At 37.0% G+C, this 17980-nt stretch overlaps 1 protein-coding gene across 7 annotated transcripts in view; it reads left to right on the forward strand.

The window, feature by feature from the left end:
- RFX3 (regulatory factor X3) overlaps positions 1-17980 on the forward strand; it is a 337765-nt gene that overhangs the window by 44838 nt on the left and 274947 nt on the right. For 3 of the 7 annotated variants that reach the window (XM_070794588.1, XM_070794591.1, XM_070794587.1), the window contains one exon: positions 1-17980. This exon is cut by the window's right edge and continues 25160 nt beyond it. The exons of the other annotated variants lie outside the window; for them this stretch is intronic. The gene's annotated coding sequence lies outside the window, so the exon portion shown is untranslated. 7 annotated transcript variants of the gene reach the window in all.

Here is a 17980-nt window from a genome sequence, read left to right on the forward strand (position 1 = left end):
TCTTCAGCATCTGTGGGAAGATAACCATACAATCTGCTGCTTAAGAGACTTAACTGAGACTCAGAAATAAGCTGGAGCTATTTCCTCCATTTCAAACCTGTGGTTTTATAAAAGTCTACAACAGGATGCACCGAAAATTTCCCTATGTGTTTTTCAAAATTCTTTATCAATATGAGGTTGCAAGAAAGATAAGGTAAATAGTTCTACATCTAAGACCTTTGTAATATGATTTATAACAAAAGCTATGCAGTCATGTATGGGAGTTACGATTTAAAAGTTATAATCTTCATCACTGATAGTACATTTTAAAGAGACTCAGTGCCCATTCCTTCAAATAGTTTTCCTAGGAAATTTTGCAGCTTTATCATATTTCTTAAACCATTTGAATTGTCTTCTAACGAATGAGTCTGATATTTATTCCTTATCATTCATTTTTTATGGTTGAGGGCATCTGATATAGACATTGATATCATATATAATAATTGTGAAAGCTTGTGTGGGCCTAGAGAAAAGGGTTTCCGTAATATACTTTGGTTAAAAATGCTTGCAAATAACGTTTATGAAAGATAACTTGAATTCTCCTGAGAAGCCATAGAGAATAAGTTTATATGTGCTCTCCTCCCACTTTTTCCTTTTAATCTGACTTTTGGACTTTGTTTCATTTTGATAGTCTTAAACTTCTTTGTTACATGTGAAATAAGTAAATTGTCCTGGGAAGGAGAGAAGTAGGGAAGGAAAAATACTTCTCCTTTTTTGCATAACATATGGGATATAAATTATAATATACTTTACATTTACATCGTAGATCATGCTTCAAAAAGTATAAAGTTCTTCTGTGTGGACAGCATCTCACTCAACTTTCCCACTAACTAGTTATATGGGACCATATTATGTATGTGAAAACCCAAGTCCAAGAGAGGTTAAGATTACACCTTTGAACACAGTTACACAGCAGGTAGTGGAAAGTCTAACATGTACACCCAGATCTTGTGATCTCCAATGTTCCTGTCCACTGTATTAGTAATTTTCAAACTGTATTTTCCAGTCAAGTTCTACAGGAGCTGGCTTGGGGAATATTGGTGGCTGCAGAGAAGGTCCGTTTTTGTCTCCTTTTCTTTTGAGGGTCTGGGAAGTATTTCACTAGGAGTAGAGTTTTAGAGCCACTGCTCTATACTGCTTTTCTTTGTGCAAGGACTGTAGAAAAGCAAACTTATCCCACTAAGTGACAAACAAGGGTATCTACCTCTTTTTGTACTGACATTGTGAATCTAGAAATAAAAATTAGACTAACGGCCTTTTGCTTACTTCTGTTCCTTGTCAACTAAGTACTTACTGAATAGGTACTGAACACAGTACACAGGATACATGAATTGCTGGCTTTTTATAAGGGCCAATGACAGTTGGCTTGAAAGTAGTAATATAGTTTTTTAATAAAAATTAAAATAGAAACTTCATATTAAATGTATCATATCTTGGTTGTAAAGTGACATTTATAGGCATTATCATTTTTATATCATTTAAAATATTGATTGTACTTAATAATCCCAAGCCTAGTGGTTAAGCATGTGTTAGTTGCTCAGTGTGTTTAACTATTTGTGACCCCAGGGTAGCTCATGAGACTCCTCTGTCCATGGAGTTCTTCACACACTAATACTGGAGTAGGTAGCCATTCCTTTCTCTAGGCAATCTTCCTGACCCAGGGATTGAACCAGGATCTTCTGCATTTGCAGGCAGATTCTTTACCATCTGAGCCACCAGAGAAGCCCCAGTTAAGCATATTCATCCTTAAAAGTTGTTTCATCAGCTACTGTCTATGTAGAGAGCCTTGAAAATTCTAGATTTTAGTAGCATTTATGAGTAATGCTAATAGTGTCATGGAATGTTTCCTTCATCATATTACAGAACTCTAGAGTCTTTGATAATAATGGATTCCAAAATATGTATTCACCTTAACCAAGCCTATTGTAACAATCTATGTAATTACATATCTTCAAGTAGAAAATAAATTTCATCAGTGATTCAGCAAAACCATCATGAAATTTAATGACAGTTGGCAGAAAGCAAAGGAGAACTAAAGAGCCTCTTGATGAAAGTGAAAGAGGAGAGTGAAAAAATTGGCTTAAAACTCATTCAGAAAACTAAGATCATGGCATCTGGTCCCATCACTTCATGGCAAATAGATGGGTTAACAGTGGAAACAGTGTCAGACTTTATTTTGTTGGGCTCCAAAATCACTGCAAATGGTGATGGCAGCCATAAAATTAAAAGACGCTTGCTCCTTGGAAGAAAAGTTATGACCAACCTAGATAGCATATTAAAAAGCAGAGACGTTACTTTGCCAACAAAGGTCCATCTAGTCAAGGCTATGGTTTTTCCAGTAGTCATGTACCGATGTTAGAGTTGGGCTATAAAGAAAGCTGAGCACTGAAGAATTGATGCTTTTGAACTGTGGTGTTGGAGAAGACTCTTTGAGAGTCCCTTGGACAGCAAGGAGATCCAACCAATCCATCCTAAAGAAAATCGGTCCTGAATATTCATTGGAAGGACTGATGCTGAAGCTGAAACTCCAATACTTTGGCCATCTGATGCAGAGAACTGACTCATTTGAAAGACCTTCATGCTGGGAAAGATTGAAGGTGGGAGGAGAAGGGGACGACAGAGGATGAGATGGTTGGATGGCATCACTGACACAATGGACATGAGCTTGAGTAAACTCCGGGAGTTGGTGATGGACAGGGAGGCCTGGCGTGCTGCAGTCCTTGGGGTCACAGAGTGGGACATGACTGAGCAACTGAACTGAAAAGTTTATCACATATTCAAGATAAGAGTAATTGTTTAGACTCATAGCATTTATAGATTCACACAGTGTGTCAACAGTTTTTTATCTTTTTTATTTTTAAATTTTTTGATTGAGATATAGTTGATGTACAATATTATATAAGTAAATTTACAGCTTTATGATTCACAATTTTAAAGGTTATACTCCATTTATAGTATAAAATTTTGGCTATGTTGTACACTATATCCTTGGAGCTTATTCATTTTATACATAATAGTTTGTACCTTTTAATGCCCTTACCCCATCTTGTCCCATCCTCCTGTCCTCTCCCCACTGGTAATCACTAGTTTGTTCTCTATATCTGTGAGTCTGTTTCTTTTTGTTGTATTTACTAGTTGTTTTATTTTTTAGATTCCACACATAATGGACACTGTACAATACTTGTCTTTCTCTGTATGGCTATGTAATATGAGGACAATAACTTTTGTCTTGCATCCTTATGAAAATTAAATAAAGGATATATATGAAGTACATAATCCAGTGCTTGGTACAGCATAGTGGTTACTAAATGATACAGTCATGCCTGGGAGATATTGCATATTCAGTTCCAGAGCATTGCAGTAAAGCAAACATTGTAATAAAATGAGTCACATGAGTTTTTTTGTCAGTTTGCATATAAAAGTTGTGTTTACACTGTTCTGTAGTCTGTTAAGTGTGCAATAGCATTATGTCTAAAACAATAATGTATACCCCTTATATATGCAAAGTATTTCTTAAAGACATAGCACATTTATACTAAGTATAGTTTGAAGCACTTAAATATTTCTGCTTTGCTTTTATTTTTTAAGAGAAATATTTAGCAAAATTAAAAATGTTAAATGATTTGTAAGAAGAAACAGCTGTGAAGGATTTATGATTTGAAGCTATCATTTGGAAGAGGAGTAAAACTAAATTTTCATTCAGTGAACATATTAACTGCTTTTTAATCAATATTTTATATTAAAGGTAATAACATTTGAAAGTTTACAGAGCCTCAGTGTTATGACAGTTGGCATTATTTTAAATGAAAATTATTTTATTTTATTATTTCAAAAGTTATATATGCTTAATATAAAACATTCAGAAAATACAGAAAGGCTTCCGTGATGGCTCAGATGGTAAAGAATCTGCCAGCAGTGTGGGAGACCTGGGGTCAATCCCTGGGTCAGGAAGATCCCCTGGAGAAGGGAATGGCAACCCGCTCCAGTATTCTTGCCTGGAGAATCCCATGGACAGAGGAGCCTGGTAGGCTACAGTCCATGGGGTTGCAAAGAATCGGACACAACTGATTGACTAGACACACACAAAGGGAGTAAAAAAAATCATTCTCCTCAAAGCTCACTACCCATCTGCTTACAAGATTGCTGTCACATCTCAGAATTTCTCTAGTGAGTTTGTATGGCATTCTTGGGTATGCTTCTGGCCACACATGTGCATGTTTCCTTTCCCTGTAAACACAGAAATATGTGCATATTCTCTTAAAAGTTGTCATGCAATTTGTTTTTTAACTTTTAACACTCGTATTCTTTCATGATAATAATACTGTATGCATTCTTTTTGGCATGTCTGCTTAAGCAGCTCTCTAGCTAGACATTTAGGTTGTATTCTGAATTTTGAGTTTATGGTTAATTACTGTACATACATCTTTGTGCTTCATCCAATAATTTTCTTTAAATGAGTTCTTAGGAATGTAATTGCTTGGGTAGAAGGCTGTGTACAGTTCAGTGTTTTGCTCTCTAGATGGATCATGCCATTTCATACTTGGAACAGTAACACTTTAATGTTTCATTTCTTTGCATGCTTTCTGATACTAGGTGTGATCAATTTTTGTAATTTTTTTTTGTATTTATGCCAGTTAGTTGGAAAAAAAAATCTCACTTGTATTTGCATGTCTTTGGTAACTAATGGTAATTTTTTTAAAGAAGTGTATTAGCCATTTTATTTCTTTCGGTGATTGTCCATTTATATCGTTAGTACCCTTTCCTTTTAGACAGTGTCTTCTTTTCCTCCTCCTTCCTTCTTTTAAATTTCAAGATTTCTTCATAATAGAGGGACATAAACTTTTATTTGTAGTTTGTACTCTACATATTTTTCCATTTAAAAATATTTGCTATTTTACTCTTTTTGGTTTGTTCTTTTAGAAATATTTTAGAATGTAGCTATATCATTTTTTTCAATTGATACTCCTAAATTATAATAAGACCATTATAATTCATGATTCAGTATATGGGTTAAAGATTAGATATTTTAAAAAATGGTGGTAGTTTTCTGATTGGAAACGGTTTTGCATATGAGAAAGGTGGTGAATTTCTCATATTAGTTAGATATGTTTGCTGTAATTCCAGTTTCAACTGCAAATAAAAAAGAATTGTGTGAGAGAAAGATATTTTGATGGAGTTAGTTGTAGTTACTTTAAAGCCAGATAGTCCTGGGTTTGTTTATTTCTCTTTAATTTAGATGAGAAGCATTTTTCAAGCGCCTATTATACATTAAACATTGAAAATGGATTTTCTACTTATTAGCTATGTGACTGTTGGCAAGTTACTCTGAGTTGTCAGTTTCTTGACTCAGTTTATTTATTTGAAAAAGGGAGATAACTACTTTGTTGAGTTATTGTAAGGATTAGTTATAGTTTACTTAGCAGCACCTGACATATAATCAGACAACAATAAATCTTAGTTTTAGTGTTTTTGTTCTTTATATTAATGATAAATAATTTTATAATATTGCTGTGATAGTATTATAATTTAGCATATTGGGTAATTAACTATGATTATTATAATTTTATTGAGAGAATGGTGCCTAACTAGATTTACTATACCTAGAATCCTATCAGATAAATATTACTTCCTTTTATTTGTATAGCAGTTTTGTTTTCAGAGCTCTTTCTCATTTCTTGTTTTATTTGCTCTGTACAATCTTCCTATGACATAAACAAGACCTGTATGATTTTACATTTTACAGTTGAGCTGAGGCTTGTAGAGAATGAAAGACTTGTCCAAGGTCCTATGGCTTATAATTGGTTTTCAGGTTCATTTCCTTCTGCCTATAATCAAGATTCTCACAGAACCTAGATTGACCTTCAGAATGGAAAGGAATAGAATAAAATTTGACTATAATTGCCAAGTCTTCATTTAACTCTAGCCATTTATAGATTCTTGTGGTTGTTCCCATTCTAGTCATCTGAACTTTGGCTTTAATGTTTTAATAGTCTATTATGTTGATGGTGGTTACAATGAACCATATCTGGGGTATTCACACCCTTGTGAACTCTTTTTTCTTTCAGTTTGGACTGGGCCTTACTTGTGGCTCAGCTGGTAAAGAATCTGCCTACAATGTGGGAGACCTGGGTTCGATCCCTGAATTGGGAAGATCCCCTGGAGAAGGGAATGGCTACCCACTCCAGTATTCTGGCCTGGAGAATTCCATGGACTGTATAGTCCATGGAGTTGCAAAGAGTCAGACACGACTGAGAGACTTTCACTTTCTGTACTTAACAAACAGAATGCAACAGAGTTAGAGCTTTGGAGTGGCTTGTTGCACAACAGTAGAAAAGCCTGAGAAGCTTGAGGTGTACTTGAAAAGAAAAATCTTGCTCAAAGTTGTCTCCCTTTCTTGGCCCATTTTGACAGTTTTGGTCTTTTTGTGGTTTGCTAATATCCAGGAGTGTTGAAGAGAGATGACAGTAATGATTAACTTTCCTTTCCAGAAGCTCTTAAATGCATAGGTTTGGCAGGATACTTGGATAAACCTGAGGTAAACCCTATTTCTGGGCTGAGTCTCTTCAAAGAAGTTTCAGGAGCTAGGGTCGCTTCCTTGGTTCAGATGTCAGATTCTTCTTTGTTGAGTTTCACACTCTGTCTTTTGTGGCTTTTTTTTTATCCCTATCAAGTTGAATTGGATTTGGTCCAGGTTGGCCAGTTAAGATGGAGAAGGAAATGGCAACCCACTCCAGTGCTCTTGCCTGGAGAATCCCAGGGACGGGGGAGCCTAGTGGGCTGCCGTCTATGGGATTGCACAGAGTCGGACACGACTGAAGCGATTTAGAAGCAGCAGTAGCAGCAGCCAGTTAAGAACAAGATAGAATAGTCTTTCTTCCTTTCTTGAACTTGTCCAAAAAGACGTGGGGGGCCTTTTGGTTTGAGAGTAAAACTATGACATGGACTCACCTTTATTTCTGATCATTCACATATTACTTAACAGGAAAGATATACTACTGTGAGACATTACTTATGCAGTTTATCTTTTTCCTCTCACAGACCAGTTTCTTCCTATTTAACTGTAAATATTGTATATTTTATTCTACAATTATAATTTAAAAATTATAAAAATAAAAAAATTGCAAAATGTTCTATAAGTTTCTACTAGAGATGAGCACCAGTGATCTAAATGCTTATAAGTATAATTTTAAAAACAATTTTGTTGTTAAAATGCTTTTTGTTTTTAAAAAATACATGAAGATAGATTTATAATATTACAGAGCTTGATTGGCTTCTGGATTGCTGGACTGAGGGCCTCAGTGTACTCCCTCTCTGTATAACACAACAAAAACATGGGCTACACAACTAAAATCAACCATTTCAGAATTATGGCTGTTGATCTTAGCCAGAGGATGAACTAAAAATTGTCTGTCCGAGAGAAAACTACTGAACTATGGATGATGACATTGGCGTCTGATTTGTGTACTCTCCCGTTTTCCCTCCTTCCCCAGCTTGTGGTATAGCAAAAGCTGACAACATTGTTGACAGTGGAGAGATCTGACCACTTTTGGAGGTCCATGAAAAGCACCATATCTAGAGCACAGTTAATATTTTGCCCGAACTTGCAGCTGCCTGGGAAAACCCAGCTCTCAGAGAGAGACTGGCTGTTCACTTGACTTAGAGCTCAGCTCTGTTGGGGGGAAAAAAGGCCCACGCTCTGGACTTTGCTAAAACAGTAGCCAGTCTTGGCAACATCTCCACCCTTTAAGGCTGTGATTTCTGGTGGGGCAAGCAAGACCCTGGCCAGGAACTTAAAAGGAAAGCCTTGAGGATTAGCCAACAACCACAGGGAACTTTGAAACGTTCCAAGTATTTCTAAGATACCCAAAAGACTATAGGATATACAAGGCTTTGCATATGCCCAGGAAAGGAGAGGATCCACCTCTGGCTGATTTTGAGGCTCTGTGCAAGAAGGAAGTGAAAGCTATGGCCGTCTTAAAAGCTACCTGAAGTTAAAAGGTGTGACTTCTCACAGGCGTTGCTTTGGCAAAGGGTGGAAGATACACAAGCAGTTAAAGAAGTCTTCTGACCAATCATTGGTTGATCACTAAATTATACTGATCCAGGAAGCCAGGCTTAAAAATAAAAACCTGAAATAACTCCAGTCCAGTTCAGTTGCTCAGTTGTGTCCAACTCTTTGCGACCCCATGAACTGCAGCACGCCAGGCCTCCCTGTCCATCACCAACTCCTGGAGTCTACCCAAACCCATGTCCATCAAGTCGGTGATGCCATCCAGCCATCTCATCCTCTGTTGTCCCCTTCTCCTCCTGCCCCCAATCCTTCTGAGCATTAGGGTCTTTTCCAATGAGTCAACTCTTCGCATGAGGTGGCCAAAGTATTGGAGTTTCAGCTTCAACATCAGTCCTTCCAATGAACACCCAGGACTGATCTCCTTTAGGGTGGACTGGTTGGATCTCCTTGCAGTCTAAGGGACTCTCAAGAGTCTTCTCCAACACCCCAGTTCAAAAGCATCAATTCTTCGGTGCTCAGCTTTCTTCACTGTCCAACTCTCACATCCATTCATGACTACTGGAAAAACCATAGCCTTGACTAGATGGACCTTTGTTGGCAAAGTAATGTCTCTGCTTTTAAATAACTCAGTAGCCACATAATACAGGGATATATAATTAGTTCATGAAAGTACTAAACAAATAAGCAGCGCCAAGAAAAAGAATAGAACTAGTGATTAAAAAGTCTCAGTGGGGCACTGTGGAAGATTCTGATACCAGAATTGTTAAAATGTATTATTTAAAATGGCTAGCTTTCAACACAAAAATTATGGGATTTTAAGAAATAGAAAAGTGTGCTACATACATGGGAAAAAGTGAAAAACAGAAAAGTTTTACTTTTACTTTTTACCTAACAGAAAAGTACCCCTGTGGGAGTCTAGATTTGGTCTTAAAAGACAAAGACTTTAAGTCAGCTATTGTAAATATGTTTAAGGAACTCAATGAAACCATGTGTAAATAACTAAAGAAAAGTGTGAAATTGTTATTTTACCAAAGAGAATACGAACAAGCATAGAAATTAGTTTAAAAGAACCATATAGCAATTTTGAAGTTTAAAAATATGGTAACAAAAATGAAAAATTTACTAAAGGGGCTCAAGTAACTGATATGAGTTGGTAGAAGAAAGTATTAGTCAACTTGAATGTAGTTGACTAATTATCCAGTGTGAGGAGTAGAAAGGAATTGAAAGTGAACACAAGTTCAGGAGACCTATGGGACATTGCAAGTGTATCAACATACACATAATGGGAATCTTAGAAGGAGAAGAGTGGGAAAAAAAAAGGGCAAAAAGAATATTAAAAGAAATAATGACAGAAAACATCACACACTTGCTAGAAAAATATTAATTTATGCATTAAAGAAACTTCGTATACTCCAAGTAGAATAAACCCAAATATAGACAAATCATAGACATCAAAATCAAATTTAGACATCATAGTCAAATTTATGAGAGTGAAAGAGAAATCTTAAAAGCAACAAAAGAAAAATATTGATAGCTGACATCAAAAACCATGGATACTAGAAGACATTTTCAAAGTGTTGAAGGGAAAAAACGACTGTTAACCAGAAATTCTGTTATGTTGCTAAAATCTCTTTCAACGATGGAGAAATTAAGACATTTACAAATACGCAAAAACTGAGTTTGTCACTCGCAAACTTGCCCTACAGGAAACATTATGGGGAATATTTCAAGTTGAAACAAAAGGATACTAGACAGTAAACATGAAGAAATAGAGAGCAATGGCAAATTGATGAGATTATAACATATAGAGAAGTAGTTTTACAATAATAATAGAAATGCAAGGAAACAGAGGCATATTGGAGGCAAGTTTTAAGTTATTAAAATTTTAGTGTTAATCCAGACTCAGTTCAGGTCAGTTGCTCAGTCGTGTCCGACTCTCCACAACCCCATGGGCTGCAGCATGCCAGGCTTCCCTGTTCCTCACCAACTCCCAGAGTTTACTCAAGCTCATGTCCCTTGTGTCAGTGATACACAACCACCTCATCCTCTCGTCCCCTTCTCATCCCATCTTCAATCTTTCCCAGCATCAGGGTCTTTTCCAATGAGTCAGATGTTCACATCAGGTGGCCAAAGTATTGGAGTTTCAGCTTCAGCATCAGTCCTTCCAATGAAATATTCAGGATTGATTTCCTTTAGAATGGACTGGTTGGATCTCCTTGCAGTCCAAGGGACTCTGAAGAGTCTTTTCCAACACCACAGTTCAAAAGCATCAATTCAGTTCAGTCGCTCAGTCGTGTCTGACTCTTTGTGACCCTGTGAATCGCAGCACGCCAGGCCACCCTGTCCATCACCAACTCCCGGATTTCACTCAAATTGAAGTCCATCGAGTCGGTGATGCCATCCAGCCATCTCATCCTCTGTCGTCCCCTTCTCCTCCTGCCCCCAATCCCTCCCAGCATCAGAGTCTTTTTCCAGTGAGGCAACTCTTCGCATGAGGTGGCCAAAGTACTGGAGTTTCACCTTTAGCATCACTCCCAGGGCTGATCTCCTTTAGAATGGACTGGTTGGATTTCCTTGCAGTCCAAGGGACTCTCAAGAGTCTTCTCCAACACAACAGTTCAAAAACGTCAATTCTTCGGCGCCCAGCTTTCTTCATAGTCCGACTCTCACATCCATACATGACCACTGGAAAAACCATAGCCTTGACTAGACAGACCTTTGTTGGCTAAGTAATATCTCTGCTTTTCAATATGCTATCTAGGTTGGTCATAACTTTCCTTCCAAGGAGTAAGCGTCTTTTAATTTCATGGCTGCAGTCACTATCTGCAGTGATTTTGGAGCCCCCCAAAATAAAGTCTGACACTGTTCCCACTGTTTCCCCATCTATTTCCCATGAAGTGATGGGACCAGATGCCATGATCTTCGTTTTCTGAATGTTGAGCTTTAAGCCAACCTTTTCACTCTCCTCTTTCACTTTCATCAAGAGGCTTTTTAGTTCCTCCTCACTTTCTTCCATAAGGATGGTGTCATCTGCATATCTGAGGTTATTTATATTTCTCCCGGGAATCTTGATTCCAGCTTGTGCTTCCTCCAGCCCACTGTTTCTCATTACTATAGTCCAACTCTCACATCCATATATGACCACTGGAAAAAACATAGCTTTGACTAGATGGATCTTTGTTGGCAAAGTTACACCTCTGCTTTTTAATATGCTATCTAGGTTGGTCATAACTTTTCTTCCAAGGAGCAAGCGTCTTTTAATTTCATGGCTGTAGTCACTATCTGCAGTGATTTTTGAGCCCCCCAAAATAAAGTCTGTCACTGTTTCCATTGTTTCCCCATCTACTTGCCATGAAGTGATGGAATCAGGTGCCATGATCTTAGTTTTCTGAATGTTGAATTTTAAGCCAACTTTTTCACTCTCCTCTTTCACTTTCATCAAGAGGCTCTTTAGTTCTTCGCTTTCTGTTGTATGTGTGGTATCATTTGCATATCTGAGGTTATGGATATTTCTCCCGGCAATCTTAATTCCACCTGTGTTTCATCCAATCCAACATTTCTCATCAAGTACTCTGCATATAAGTGAAATAAGCAGGGTGACAATGTATAGCCTTGGGGTACTCCTTTCCTGATTTCGAACCAGTCTGTTGTTCCATGTCCAGTTCTAACTGTTGCTTCTTGACTTGCATACAGATTTCTCAAGAGGGAGGTAAGGTGGTCTGGTATTCCCATCTTTTGAAGAATTTTCCACAGTTTGTTGGGATCCACACAGTCAAAGGTTTTTGCATATTCAATAAAGCAGAAGTAGATGTTTTTCTGGAACTCTCTTGCTTTTTCCATGATCCAGTGGATGTTGGCAATCTGATCTCTGGTTCCTCTGCCTTTTCTAAATCCAGCTTGAACATGTGGAAGTTCAGGGTTCACATACTACTGAAGCCTGGCTTGGAGAATTTTGAGCATTACTTTGCTAGCATGTGAGATGAGTGCAATTGTGTGGTAGTTTGAGCATTCTTTGGCGTTGCCTTTCTTTGGGATTGGAGTGAAAACTGACCTTTTCCAGTCCTGTGGCCACTGCTGAGATTTCCAAATTTGCTGGCATATTGAGTGCAGCACTTTCCCAGCATCATCTTTTAGGATATGAAATAGCTCAACTGGAATTCTATCAGCTCCATTAGCTATATTTGTAGTGATGCTTTCTAAGGCCCACTTGACTTAGCATTCCAGGATTCTGGCTCTAGGTGAGTGATCACACCATTGTGATTATCTGGGTCATGAAGACCTTTTTTGTAAAGTTCTTCTGTGTATTCTTGCCACCTCTTCTTAATATCTTCTGCTTGTGTTATGTCCATACCATTTCTGACCAGAATGTTTTAAATTAAAATGATAATTGTAATTTCCAGAGCAACCACTAAGAAAATAAAACATTGTAGTGAAAGAAACAACCAAGGAATGAAAAAAGTACACTAGACAGTATCTATTTAACACAAGGCAGGAAATGATAAAAAGGTACTGTAGAGCTCAAATATACCCTTATAGAATTGAAGTTATTAATGTATAATTTCCATGGAATAGCATATTTATATAATCTTTAAGAAAATGTTACCAATAGAGAATATAGGTCAATGCTTAATTTTACGGTACTATTGGATACTTATCTTTAGATTTAAAATATGGTATAAGAAAAATGCACTGAAGTGAAGTTAGTGTGAAAAGATTCAATTAACCCTGGGTTCTTAAAATGTAGTTTTGTTTGCTTGGAAATGAAACAGCAACACATGGATATGAGAGATACTCTTTTTTTTTTTTTCCTGGAAGTTTAGTTCTTCATCTTCCTCTAAATATGGAAAAGAAATAGTGAGAAAAGTGCTTTGGGGAAGAGAGGAGATCATGGCAAAAAGGCATTGAGATAAATGCACATAGGAAAGGGCTGTCAAAAAGAGTAATGTTCTGGACACAGTATTTCAGAAGTCTTGAGAGGTATTTCTGCCTGCATTTTCCATATATTGTTGATTCTGTTCTCCATCGGTGCCCAGCCCAAATGAATATGCGATCTCATAACAAAGGTTGTTCATTGTTCAAACAGCCACATTTACAATGTCTTCCGTATGCATTCAGAAAATAGAACACATGTTTAGCTTCATAGTGTGAAGAAAGTTTAATTATATCAAACACTACGTGTAATTTTCTTATTATAGGAAAAGTGATTAAATTGAATAGTTCTATTACTGATTTAAATAAAAACATAATTCTCAATCTGTTTTCAGTCCCAGCACAGTTGAAGAATATGGCACAGTTGCCTCAGTATTGATAGCTCACTCTACTGGGAGCATCTCTCTGGGTGAGAGTAAGAATTATTTTAAAAGTCCTGCAAGTAATTCTGATATACCGTATGTCTTTCCATTAGAAGTAACAAATGTAAGTCATAGGTTCCTAGAATTTTATAGGAATTAGTGTTACTGAGATTATAATGATTAATATTGAATCTACTCTTGTGAGATTATTTTATTTCTTAAGCAAGTTAGAGTGAACGTTTTCAGTACTTTTCCTGTGAACTTAGCAGTTTTCAAGATGTTTTTATTTCTTCGGCTTTTCTCTAACCAGACTAACCATTTTCAAGTACGGCACGCTAACTGTATGTGCATTGTTGTACAACAGACCTCTAGAACTTCAGCTTGCAGAACTGAAACTTTACACCCTTGAAGTTCCTTCCCCTTAGCCTCTGGTAATGACAATTCCACTTTCTAAGAATTTTACTATTTTAAATATCTCATATACATAGGATCTTTCAGTGTTTGAGATTTTGTGAGTGTCTTATTTCACATACTGTAGTGTCATCAGGGTGTTGTAGAATATGACAGGATTGCCTTCTCTTTAGAGTCTAAATAATGTTCCATTGTACAGGCACACCTCATTTTATTGCACTTCATTTTATTGTGCGTCTCAGATAGTGCACTTTTTTTTTTTTTTTTTACAAATTGAAGGTTTATGACAACCCTGCATCAAACACATCTGTTGGTGCCATTTTTTCCAACAGTATTTGTTCACTTCTTGTCTTTGTGTCACATTTTGATAATTCTCCCAGTATTTTAAGCTTTTTCATTATTATATTTGTTATGGTGATTTGATATTCCTATTGCGAAAAGTTATGACCCACTAAAGGCTCAGATGGTTAATATTTTTTAGCAATAAAGTATCTTTTAATTGAGATTTATGCATCTTTTAGACACAGTGGTATTGCACATATAATAGACTGTAGTATAGTGTCAATATAGCTTTTATATGCATTGGAAAACCAAAAAAATCACATAACTCAGTTTGTTGGCAATATTTAGTTTGTTGTGGTGGTCTGGAACCAAACCTGCAATAGCTCCCAGGTATGCTAACTTTATATGTATACTATTTATGCATTTATTTTTTAAAATTTATTTTATTGAAGTGATAGTTTTTTCTTCAGTGGTTTTTTTAAGTTGAGATATATTTGACTTATACTGTGTTAGTTTCTGCTGCACAGCAAAGTAATTCAGTTTACACATGTATATATTCTTTTTCACATTCCTTTCCATTGTTTATTACAGCATATTGAATATAGTTCCCTGTGCTATATAGTAGGACCTTGTTTATTCATTTTATGTATAATAATTTCCATCTAGTAATCCCAAACTCCCAACCCATCCTATCCATTTATTTATTAATGGGCATTTAGGCTGCTTCCACTTCTTGGCTATTGTGAATAATGCTGTAGAGAAGATGGGTGTATAAATATCTCTTCAAGATCTGTTTTCAGTTCTTTTGTATATATACCCAGAGGTAGGATTACTGGATCATTTGATAATTCTGTTTTTAATTTTTTTAGTAACTTCCATACAGTTTCTCATAACAACTGCACCATTTTACATTTCCACCTACAGTACACAAGGGTTCTACTTTCTCTGCATCCTCACCAACACTTGTTATTTTATGTTTTTGGTTTGGTTTTGTCTTGTAGTGACCACCCTAACCATTTCTAGGTCTATAGCTTACTGCTAACATGATGTTAGGCCTTTATTTACTTTTGAATCACTTTCTAAAGAAACAAAATAGTTATTGCAAATCTTCACAAACCGTTCCCTGACCTCAAATACTATAATACTAATTGAGGCTAGTGTTCTAAACATATTACATTGAGTGTGTAAAACTGGCCATTTGAATTCCTTCATACTTTATCAAACATGGTCCTCTTTACTTTTGCAATTCATATGATACTACATTACACATCGGCACCTTCTAAGGCAAAGATAAAATGCTTTTTTCTGTACCTCTAATTTCTAAAACGGTAAGCTTGCATGATAATAATGGTGATTGCTGTCACTGAGTAGCTTATCTTGTTTCCAAGCAGTCTGTAAATGCCACATCCTCAGATGCATTACTTCAGCGTATACCTAGGCTGCTGCTTTGATGCTCTCTGAACATGGTGTTCTTCATTTCACTTACCCTACTGCATCCGTCTGTGAATTTTTCTGTCATCTATTCTCCACAAATTTCTTGCCTAAACAGTGTTGTGTTGCCAAAAACTTTGCTTCAGTGTGGGTAGACCAGCTCTCTTACAATGCCCTATATTGAATAAACTAGCCATTTAATAGTAAGTATGCCTTTGGGTGTGCTTACAGTCTTATTCAAAACAGCAGATATAATGCTTATAGTTCATCTAGTTTTAAATAGCTGAATTAATTTTGGCAGTTTCTATTTTGCAGACATGTAGATTGATTGGGAGCCAAATGTTGTTTCTAATTTGTCTTGAACTCTTCCAAAGATCATACTGCCATGTTGTAAGGTTGGAGGAAAAGCCACTTTGAATATGAGGACAGATCTCTATTCAAGGCTGGACTCTGCCACTTGGCTGACAATTTATGTTTCTAATCCTCCAATGCACAAATCTCATAAGTAAGTTTAGATAGTGATACATAAATTTTTATTTTAAAGGCTTTACTGATACTGTAAGCTTGTGTTTTTAGCAAATTTTTTAACCAGTTCTACACATTAGAATTTTCCTTTTACAAATAGTGAAGATGAAGGGATTTTTGTTGTTGTTTAGTTGCTAAATCACGTCTGACTTTTTGCAGCCCAATGTACTGTAGCCCACCAGGTTCCACTATCCATGGGATTTTCCAAGCAAGCATACTGGAGTGGCTCGCCATGTCCTACTCCAGGGGATCTTCCCGCCCCAGGGATTGAACCTGTGTCTTCTGCTTGGCAGGCAGGTTTTTTACCACTAAGCCACCTGGGAAGGGATTTTTAGACTCTGGTAATACTTTTATCACTTGTATCTGACAGGAGGTCTATTCTGATGAGTTTGTTTCTTATAGTTTGTCCATTAATTGAAAAAGTCAGTACAGCTCATAAAAGATGATGTATATGTTCCACTAACGTCTTAACTCAAAACATAAAAATGTCTTTGGGTTAGGGCCAAGGCCTTTCCTTTGAATGGGTGTGCTGACTGGAACAATGCGTCTTTCTTAAATCTATTACATTTATAGCAAATCATTTTCAGTTTATACTTTGTTTTTGTAATATAGATTAAAACTTTAGAGAATTGAAAAGCAATAGTTTTCTAAGTGTGATTTCCAGACGAACAGCATCAACATCACATGGGACTTTCTTAGCATGCAAATTTTTGTTTTCACTCCAGATTCACTGAATCAGAAACTAAGAGCGTGGGGCTCTACAATCTGTTTTTATAAGGCCTCCGAGCTAAAGTTTGAGAGCCATTGTTCTATATTTTATGATTTTCGTCAGTTTTTTATATTTCTCTTATCTTTCTCTATTTTAACACCAGTGTTACATAGTGACTTGCCTTTATTAAGTCTTTCAAAGCTTTTGAAGAAGTTTTTAAAGATACTTTAGCTTTTGTTTTGCTTTTACTATTTGTCTAGTAGATAATTAAATTAATTACAGGAACAATAAAACTCCCCTAATCAGCAAATACTGATGATTTGGGGAGAAGAGACACTCAGCATTGGGGAGCAAGACTGTAACGGGTGGACCAGAGAGTAGGCTACATTCTGTGAGTTTTCAGCACACTGTGGGCATCTGTCCCTGTAGAGGGAGAGGAAATGGAGAATGTGGGTTCAGTTAACAAGCTGGGTAAATTAAGCCTGGTCAAGAGAGTTTCTCATATATTGTGATATTTTTCTGTGTAAGCTTATCAATTTCTGTGATCCTTACCTTTGTAGCCCTTAATTCAATACTTGAATATTAGACTTCTTTCTGTTGATCTGTGAGTAATCTTGACTGGAACCTGAAGTTTGAGATTTGTTTTTGATGACTTCTAGACCTCTTAGGCAGAGAAGGCAGTGGCACCCCACTCCAGTACTCTTGCCTGGAAAATCCCATGGACAGAGGAGCCTGGTGGGCTGCAGTCCATGGGGTTGCTAAGAGTTGGACACGACTGAGCTACTTCAATTTCACTTTTCACTTTTCATGCATTGGAGAAGGAAATGGCAACCCACTCCAGTGTTCTTGCCTGGAGAATCCCAGGGATGGGGGAGCCTGGTGGGCTGCCATCTATGGGGTCACACAGAGTCGGACACGACTGAAGCGACTTAGCAGCAGCCGACTTTTTAGGTCAATGTGGAGAAAGCAGAGAACCCACCCAACAGCTCACGGAGGAGATGGACCTATTCTCATTGACACCAAGCAGGAAACTGCATAGCAGCTGATAGTTGAAGTAGAAAAAAGAGAAATGTTGCTTCCTACCCTGAGACTATAACTCTTGATCCAGTTTATAGGGCATACTTTGATTTGGGAGAAAGCAGTTAGACAATGTAGGGTTAATACAATTCAACACATCATGATGGCTATTCCTACCAAAGTGCAGGTGAAATATTTGCCCATCATTGAGATACAAGACTTCCCAGGTGGCACCAGCGGTAAAGAATCTGCTTGCCAATGCAG

Source organism: Bos indicus, chromosome 8 (assembly GCF_029378745.1).
Source record: "Bos indicus isolate NIAB-ARS_2022 breed Sahiwal x Tharparkar chromosome 8, NIAB-ARS_B.indTharparkar_mat_pri_1.0, whole genome shotgun sequence".
In the NCBI taxonomy this organism is placed as follows: domain Eukaryota; kingdom Metazoa; phylum Chordata; class Mammalia; order Artiodactyla; family Bovidae; genus Bos; species Bos indicus.